The sequence below is a fragment of the Aedes aegypti genome, chromosome 3 (assembly GCF_002204515.2).
Source record: "Aedes aegypti strain LVP_AGWG chromosome 3, AaegL5.0 Primary Assembly, whole genome shotgun sequence".
Lineage (NCBI taxonomy): Eukaryota > Metazoa > Arthropoda > Insecta > Diptera > Culicidae > Aedes > Aedes aegypti.
In genome coordinates this window covers 74818167-74828421 of record NC_035109.1, presented here as the reverse complement: position 1 = coordinate 74828421, position 10255 = coordinate 74818167, and positions in this window count along the sequence as shown.

Sequence of the window (10255 nt, the reverse complement as noted above, 5' to 3'; positions counted from 1 at the left end):
TGAGTGTCGTTTTTGTCAAGCTGAAGACGAAACTGCTGAGCATTTACTCTGCAACTGCGGAGCATTGCTTAATCAAAGAACGTTAACATTTGGAAAAGGGTTATTGGAGCCCTTGGAAATTTGGCAAGGTAGTCCTAATAGGGTAATAGACTTTATAAAACGAGTTGTGCCCAGTTGGGACAGTGTGACACATCAACCAATGTCTATCACATCTCAATTGTGAAAGGATATTTGATGAGCACCAAATAAAATATGGGTCATACCACAATATTCCTAAATAATGGAAGCAGTGGTTAAAAGGCTCTACAGATGAGGAAAAAAAAAAAAAAATCTTGATAGACGAATAATAGAGTAAAGTGGGGCAAAAGTTCGAGTGGGGCAAGAGTTTTTTTTAAGATTTCTAGCTCAATTCAAAACAAAACTTATAAATGTCATGGTGGTTCGAATTCTATTCAAGTCAGCGACTTTGACTCCAAATATCATAAAAAATGATTGATATTTAGAAAAGTTATGGCTATTTGTTGTTTTTCAACGTGAATATTGTAATTTTCGGTCAAACTTTCGTTGCATGGAATCAAATGAAGATAAAATCTATTTCAATATTTTATGCAAGGGCGTTTCTAGGCCTATCATAGGAATGCTTTGAGGAGTATAAGTTTTTGCATAAATGCTTGGAAACAATTGTTGGCCCATAGTGGGGCAAAAGTTCGAATCAGCGGGGCAAAAGTTCGACCCATGCATAAACTCACGGAAAAATTTGCAAATTGCCTAAAATCCACACATTATCTTCAAATTCAGCTAAATTTGCCTGATCGTGTGAAAAATGTTACCAACATTTAACATTTCAACTTAGTTTTGCGAAAAACTGCTTTTTTTTGATGAAAATTTAGTGTGTATTTTTCGGCAAACTTAAGTTTACGGTTAGTATAAAGTATGCCTGTCATGCCCCACTCTAGATTCGAACTTTTGCCCCACCGGTGGGGCAAAAGTTCGTTTAAGACAATCAATTTTGAAACTGTTATAACTGAAAATGGGTATATATTTTGACACAAGATTGTTCAGCAAAATTATAGCCAATATGTTGAAGGTTCACTGTATGGTATTTATTTTATTTCAGCTGCTATTGTTTTCCTGGAAACTTTGATTATACCACTAAGGTCGAACTTTTGTCCCACCTTACTCTATTGACTTCAAATATCCAAGTATGTAAAGCATGCAATAGTTGGAGTCCAATATTTGACTGTTATTGGGCTGACGGACAAACTTTTGATGGCACGGTAAATAGCTGGGCATGGCGTACCATTGGTACCTCGCGTACCTACAGGAATAAAATAGTCCCCATTGTGTGGTCATTAGCCTCTTGCCCAGCAATCCTATTCCTACCTCCTCGTGGTACTGGCCGGGGTACGAGTAACCTTAGGGAAGATCGGGTAATGAACCCCGGTGGGTGCTTTGGTCGCATGCTGACAGGGAAATGGGGGGTTTGCTTCTGTAAACCTGGAGCGTCTGTACTCCATAGTAGAAGCGGCTCACAACAGCGTCTGTTCCCCATGTCAGGGGCGGCTGATCATCGTCCGACTGCCAGAGAAGGATTCTAAACTAAACTGCGCACTATGGTCCTCCGACAGGGGAATAGTCCTCCGGAAATCTAGGGGGTTGGTGTCAGGCCCTGCAAGCCAACCGTAAAAACACATCAGCACAGGATCGTCAATGAGAGAATATGGACCGGAACAATCGGCAAAGACCACAGCGACGGAAATGGACTAGCGATTGGAAACTCGGTACGTGGAACTGCAAATCTCTCTACTTGATCGGAAGCACTCGCATACTCTCGCATACTATGGCCTCCACATGGAGCTGTGGTCAAAAAAGATTCACCCCCGCACCAAATGTACCATCTTCAAAACGCTCATAAGGCCGGTAGTCCTCTATGGGCATGAAACGTGGACAATGCTCGATAAGGGCCTGCAAGTTCTTGGAGTGTTCGAACGTCGGGTGCTTAGGACGATCTTTGGCAGTGTGCAGGAATACGGTGTGTGGCGGCGAGGGATGAACCACGAGCTCACACATCTCTACGGCGAATCCAGTATCCAGAAGTGGACAAAGCTGGAAGGATATGATAGGCAGGGGATGTTGCCACAATGCCGGACAGCAACCTTGTAAAGATGGTGTTCGCTTTGGATGGAAAGATACGGCCAAGGACTGAGTATTGTAAATGTTCCATTAGTGGAGGTACAAAGCATGATTCTACATCATATATTCCCTCAAAGTTCAAGTAGCGCAATGAATGTTTATATTATCGTTACAACGAAAAGTAACGAGCATTCACTTAATGAGAAAATTTATTTCATAGTAGTAACCATCGGCATGTCAGTGATAAATAATACCTCCACTATTGGTACACTGTTCCTTTAGTTGAGGTAAATTTTTAATTCGTGTTCCTATAGTTGCGGTATTCGTTGTTTTCTTATGGGATCCTCCATTATAAGAACACTTTACCGCAACTATTGGTACAAGTAAGAAAAGTTTAAGCAGTTTTGGTAATATTTCATCAATTTTGAAGCAATTTGAACAATGTTTTGAGTTATTTCGTGTTTCAATAAGCCAATACGTCGATTGGCGGTGTCGGATCTGCAGCTAATTCAAATAATACTCACAACTAATGCACCACTTACCCTACTGTGATGTGCAATTGTTGTTTCAGTGTTATCTGTTTGGATGTTAACTAAATAAATGAAATGATGATTGACACATTTCGATCCTTGTTATATGGTGAAGAAATTTTCTCATTTGCGTTTCAAACCTGCGACACGCGTTTTGTAGGATTTTTGAAGTCCTGCTCCTTTACTCCATCGGCCACAGAAGATGAATATTATTGCCGAGAAAAGATACCAATTTTAACCATGACTTTTCTCACTCAAATAAAATGAGATTGTGGCAGTGAGAAATTTTATATTTTGCTTTCTCTTACCAATACATGCAATACAAAGCACATGGTATATCTGTCAGAACACTTTATAGCATTGAAACATGTTCCTTTATGCGAATATAGAGCCAATGTAGTGCTTATTCAATACCTGTATGCATTAGGCTTAGAAGTATAAATGATGCAGTAAAAGGGTTGCTATGCATTAGAAGTGTTGTTATTAGGCCTGTAAGCGTTTGTAATGCTATTATAATGCCTGTATGCATCTATGAGACACATTCCACGCACATTTACGCCAATATTTAAAAATTGAAACTCTGAATAGAGTTTTCTCTTTGGAGATAAAGCAATACAGAACATGAAAAACAATATGTTGCATTGTATAAAAACATAAATTTGATTGAAAATACCGTTAAAACATACCTGAAAAGTTATATAAAGTTTATATAATTCATTCGTGAGAATTTGCTGGCGCGGTAAATGGCTGGGCATGGCGTACCATTGGTACCTCGCGTACCTGCAGGAATAAAATAGACCCCTTTGTACGGTCCTTAGCCTCTTGCCCAGCAACTCCTATCCCTACCTCCTCGTGGTACTGGCCGGGGTACTAGTAACCTTGGGAAAGATCGGGTAACCAACCCCCGGTGGGAACTTTGGTCGTATGCTGACAGGAAAGGGGGGGTTTGCTTTTGCAAACCTGGAGCGTCTGTACTCCACGTTAGGAGCGGCTCACAACAGCGTCTGTTCCCCAATGTCAGGGGCGGCTGATCATCGTCCGAGTGCCAGAGAAGGACTCTAAGCTAAACTGCGCAATATGGCCCTCCGAACATTTAGGGGGAATGGTCCTCCGAAAATCTAGGGGGTTGGTGTCAGGCCCTGCAAGCCAACCGTAAAAACATATCAGCACAGGAACGTCAATGAGAGAATACGGACCGGAACAATCGGCAAAGACCACAGCGACGAAAATGGACTAGCGATTGGAAACTCGGTACGTGAAACTGCAAATCTCTCAACTTCATTGGAAGTACTCGCATACTCTCCGATGTACTGAAGACCCGCGGTTTCGACATCGTATCGCTGCAGGAGGTGTGCTGGACAGGAGCATTGGTGCGAACGTTTAGAGGTAATCATACCATCTACCAGAGCTGCGGCAACACACGCGAGCTGGGAACAGCTTTCATAGTGATGGGTGATATGCAAAGGTGCGTGATCGGGTGGTGGCCGATCAATGAACGAATGTGCAAGTTAAGAATCAAAGGCCGATGCTTTAACTTCAGCATAATCAACGTGCATAGCCCTCACTCCGGAAGCACTGATGATGACAAGGACGCATTTTACGCGCAGCTCGAACGCGAGTACGACCGCTGGCCAAGCCACGACGTCAAGATCATCATAGGAGATTTGAACGCTCAGGTTGGCCAGGAGGAGGAGTTCAGACCGACGATTGGAAAGTTCAGCGCCCACCGGCTGACCAACGAGAACGGCCTACGACTGATAGATTTTGCCGCCTCCAAGAACATGGCCATTCGTAGCACCTATTTCCAACACAGCCTCCCGTATCGGTACACCTGGAGATCACCTCAGCAGACAGAATCGCAAATCGACCACGTTTTAATCGATGGACGGCACTTCTCCGACATAACCAACGTCAAAACCTATCGTGGCGCTAACATTAACTCCGACCACTACCTGGTGATGGTGAAACTGCGCCCAAAACTATCCGTCATCAATGATGTACGGTACCGACGCCCGCCCCGGTATAATCTCGAGCGGCTAAAACAACCGGATGTCGCCAATGCGTACGCGCAGCATCTTGAGGCAGCGTTTCCAGATGAGGACGAGCTCAATAGGGCCCCTCTTGCGGACTGCTGGAGGACAGTCAAAGCAGCCATTAACGACGCTGCCGAAAGCGTTGTCGGATATGTGGAACGGAGCTCAAGAAACGATTCCCAGAAAACCAGAAGTCGCATAACAGTTATCGAATAAAGTCGTTTAATTAAACAAATTTCATCACACCCGCACAACATGGTGGATGATATCGTTCGACCGATGAGTTTCCTCGCATAAAACGCTATTTTATGAGTTCATACGTACATTTCGTTTCGTCCCGTATACTCGTACAAAGTAAGTCGGATCAATCCGTAGCAGCTGTCAAATCACCTTTGTTATCATAAAATAAGTCGCATAAGAGTACAGACTAGTTCGCAATAAAATGTACACACTCGCATTGCATGTTATTTTTCATCATATAACATATGCACGTATATCGCCTCCACTTTTGTACGCATAAGGCCTTTTTGCAACATCTTATGCGTGAAACTTTGCGCATATAAACATCGCATAACACAAAAGGTGATTTCATTATGTGTACATTCTGGTTGTCTGGGATTGGTTCGACGAGGAGTGCCAGGAGGTTTTAGAGGAGAAGAATGCAGCGCGGGATGCAATGCTGCAGCATGGTACGCGGCAAAACGTGGAACGATACAGACTGAAGCGGAATCAGCAAACCCGCCTATTCCGGGACAAAAAGCGCCGCCTGGAAGAGGTGGAATGCCAAGAGATGGAGTTGCTGTACCGTTCTCAAGAAACGCGGAAGTTCTATCAGAGGCTCAACACATCCCGCAAAGGCTTCGTGCCGCGAGCTGAGATGTGCCGGGATAAGGATGGGAGCATCTTGAGGGACGGACGCGAGGTGATCGAAAGGTGGAAGCAGCACTACGATAAACACCTGAATGGCGCAGAGAACACAGGCACAGAAGGTCAGGACAGCGAAGCGATGGCTACGTCAGCCCAGCAGACAGCGGAAATCAACCAGCTCCTACGATGGGGGAAGTTAAGGATGCCATTCAACAGCTCAAGAACAACAAAGCCGCTGGCAAGGATGGTATCGGAGCCGAACTCATCAAGATGGGCCCGGACAGGTTGGCCGCTTGTCTGCATCGGCTGATAGTCAGAATCTGGGAAACGGAACAGCTACCGGAGGAGTGAAAGCAAGGCGTTATATGCCCTATCTACAAAAAGGGCGACAAACTGGAGTGTGAAAATTATCGTGCAATCACCATCCTAAACGCCGCCTATAAAGTGCTATCCCAGATTCTCTTCCGTCGTCTATCACCTATAGCAAACGAGTTCGTGGGAAGTTATCAAGCAGGTTTCATCGACGGCCGCTCGACAACGGACCAGATCTTTTCCGTGCGGCAAATCCTCCAGAAATCCTACGCACCATTTGTTCATCGATTTCAAGGCGGCATACGATAGTATCGACCGCATAGAGCTATGGAAAATCATGGACGAGAACAGCTTGCCCGGGAAGCTCACAAGATTGATCAGAGCAACGATGGACGGTGTGCAAAACTGCGTGAAGATCTCGGGCGAACACTCCAGTTCGTTCGAGTCTCGGCGGGGACTACGACAGGGCGACAGACTTTCGTGCCTGTTGTTCAATATTGCGCTTGAAGGTGTCATGCGGAGAGCCGGACTTAACAGTCGAGGCACGATTTTCACGAGATCCGGACAATTTGTTTGCTTCGCGGACGACATGGATATTATTGGGAGAAAATTTGAAACGGTGGCAGATTTGTTCACCCGCCTGAAACGCGAAGCAGCAAGAGTCGGGCTGATGGTGAATGCGTCGAAAACAAAGTACATGCTGGTTGGCGGAACTGAACGCGAGAGGACCCGCCTAGGAAGCAGTGTTACGATAGACAGGGATACCTTCGAGGTGGTGGACGAGTTCGTCTACCTCGGATCCTTGTTGACGGCTGACAACAATGTTAGTCGGGAAATACGAAGGCGCATCATCAGCGGAAGTCGTGCCTACTATGGGCTCCAGAAGAAACTGCGGTCAAGAAAGATTCACCCCCGCACCAAATGCACGATGTACAAAACGCTCATAAGACCGGTAGTCCTCTATGGGCATGAGGCGTGGACAATGCTCGAGGAGGGCCTGCAAGCTCTTGGGGTTTTCGAACGCCGAGTGCTAAGGACGATCTTCGGCGGCGTGCAGGAGAACGGCGTGTGGCGGCGAAGGATGAACCACGAGCTCGCTCAACTCTACGGCGAACCCAGTATCGTGAAGGTAGCTAAAGCTGGAAGGATACGCTGGGCAGGGCATGTTGCAAGAATGCCGGACAACAACCCTGTAAATATGGTGTTCGCCACGAATCCGGTCGGAACAAGAAGGCGTGGGGCGCAACGAGCTAGATGGATTGACCAGGTACACCAGGACCTGGAGAGCGTGGGTCACAGACGAGGATGGAGAAAAGCGGGCATGAACCGAGGGAATTGGCGAAATATTGTTGGCGATGCTTTATCAAGATAATTGATGTAAAGCCAAATAAGTAAGTAAGTAAGTCGTGAGAATTTGAGACATTTAACATTATTTTTATAAAAGCCCTGTATCATAGTTTATCAAGTGTAATATGTCTTATCCGTTAACTAGAAGGGTATTTAATGACATTATTTTGTGCGGGTTTAATTTTTTCAAACGAATTATTAGTTCTTTGAGAACGTATTTTTTCAAATAGTCACATTATTATTGTGTCGCGTTACGAAAACCGCCTAATTTTTGACATTGTAAAATAAATAGTTCTTATAGAACACTTATATTTTGGATTCTCTTCCTACTTATCAAGATACGTGTTTCCAGAAAAAAAATTGGAATCAGACCATTCTTCGAAAAGTTACACTAGGTGCAAAATTATGGTGTCGCGTTACGTTAATTTTAACCGTAAATTTTCAGGATGAAACTACAAATTTCAACATGCTCATTCTCAGCAATGCTACAAACGATTTTCGAAATTTTTGGCTTTTAGAAGAAGGAAATAGTTATACTGGTTTAGGGACAAAACGTCGAAAGACAAAATGTCGAAACCCAAAACGTCGAATGTCAAAACGTTGAATCCCAAAACGTCGAAAGGGACAAAACGTCGAAAGGACAAAACGTCGAAAGCAGTCATTTTTCTAGCGATTGTTATTGGCAACCGTTTCTAAGGAAAAAATGGTTGCGATGCGATCGGCGCGGCCTGAGAAAGCAAAACTTTACAATTTTCATCAAAGTAATCGTGGTAAGTAATTTTTCAGAAAAATGTTATTTCTGGCGAGTAAAGGGAAGCAGGGAAGCACTTTGAGAAGGAAACTGAAATGGAGGCCTGAGATGATGTTCGATAATGAAGATATGTTCAAGGAGGTAAGGTGACATTCTTATGGCTATACTTAATTGCTGAGGTAATGAGAAGGCAATTACAAGACAAAACAAGCCTGTTAAAGAATAAGACCGATTGAAGATGAAAAAGATGATAAGCTTTCTTTCGCCGCACCTTATGACTCGCTCTTTTTTCAACAAATCAGTAACATTAATTTCATCACTGAATGACTGAATTTTCGACATTTAGTGATTTCTTTATTTTTCAAAAAAATACTCATTCTTTTGTCGGATAAATACTATTGAATCGAATTATTGATTTGCTTTTCGGAAATAGATATATTTCATTAGGATATTCAGCACATTTTTATATGAACTTTTGAAATGACTTCTGTGCATCGATTTTTTTTGTATAGAGAATCTCAAAATGAGCACTTTAATCAGAGACACCAATAATTGTTTAATCGTTTCAAAAATTGAAAAAAAAAAATACTTAAACAATTCTGACAAGACTTGGCTATTTATTTTTTTACTTTCCTTTCTAAGACCATCAATAAATTATGGTATCTCGTAGATATCTTTGGAAAACAATGTATTTGCACTGATCCGATTTTTCCGGGGAAAAATTTCTTTTGACGACATTTTGTTTTAGTCAATATAAAAAAATATTGAAATGTGGGCTATACAATACCAAGAGCTTCTCTTAATAAATCATACAAATCGGTTGAGGTGTCTTCAAGAAATCTTAAATAAAAAAATATTAGTTTTTACTATTTTTCCATAACAGACTTCCATCAAATTATAGTTTCAAAAAGTGAATAACCAAACTGGAAAAAAATCTGTAGCCTGAGATTTAGGAAAATTTCGAAGACATTCGGGTCAGACATTCGGGTACTTTTGTTCTTTTCGACGTTGTGGCATTCAACGTTTTGTCCTTTCGACGTTTTGTCCCTCCGACATTTTAGCTTTCGACATTTTGGCATTCGACGTTTTGTCTTTCGATGTTTTGTCCTTTCGACGTTTTGTCCCTTCGACGTTTTGTCCTTTCAACATTTTGTCATTCGACGTTTTGGCATTCGACATTTTGTCTTTCGACGTTTTGTCACCCAACCAGTTTTCCTAGCTTTCAGCGTTGGTGCCACTCCGCTAAAACCCTCCCCGTTTTTGTGAGATGTAAGAATGTCGGTTTTTGTCTTGTCTATCACTAAAATCTTATCGAGTAGCTCTGGTTTTTGAATGAAATCGTTGGCTAGTGACCCAAATCTTATAAGACAGGTGCCGTTTAGTGCAGGTATAGTCTCTTACATGCTGTGGAATACTTGGCTTCGATGGTAAACAACGTGGTTGTCCAGCGAATAATCCGGAATATCCGATAAAAAGGGCAATTCACGAAAATAATCCAAGACATCTGCGTTTTTTTTTGCAAACTCATCAGAATTCCTTATTATAGAACGCAATAGATAATTTGAATTGTCCATGGACCTAGGTGGTCACAATAAGGTCATTTAGTGAAATTCATCCCAGATCACTGCGGTTTTTCCCAAACATATCAGAAATCAATTACTAAATAAAATGGATGATTGGATGATTGGTGGCAACTATAAAGCTCTTAAGAGAATCTGGAGCAATTGTAAAAATGGTCATCTCCTAAAAATCCACTTAGACGCAGATAGTTTTTTCTCATATATTCCGGATGTTTGGTCATGACGGTTGTCTATGTTGGCATTCATCATTTACGTTGTATAATAATGAACTCGATGAATTTTGCAATAAACTTCGGTGATCAAGATGGTCTTTTATTTCAATGCAAATTATACGTGAACTACAAATTTTGTATGTTCTATGTTTTGTTTTTTGATGAGTTTGAAAAAAAAAATCCACGGTGATCTTGGATGATTTTTACGACAAATTTTGCGGATCTTCCAAAGAGATATGTAGTGGTCTATGGGTAGTTACGATAAGATTATTTTATAAATTGATAATTTTTATGAATATTGCGGATTTTCCAGTGAACCAGGTTGTTTACCTCTGAAGCCAAGCAGTTGATTAGCTTTGTGCAAAAAAGAAAAAAAAACATGTTTACCTCTTGCAAAATGGGGAAGGTTTCAGAAGAATGGTGCCAACGCTTGAATCGGGTATAATTTTTTTGCTTTCAATGAAAGCTCAATCGGGATAATTGAAGTATT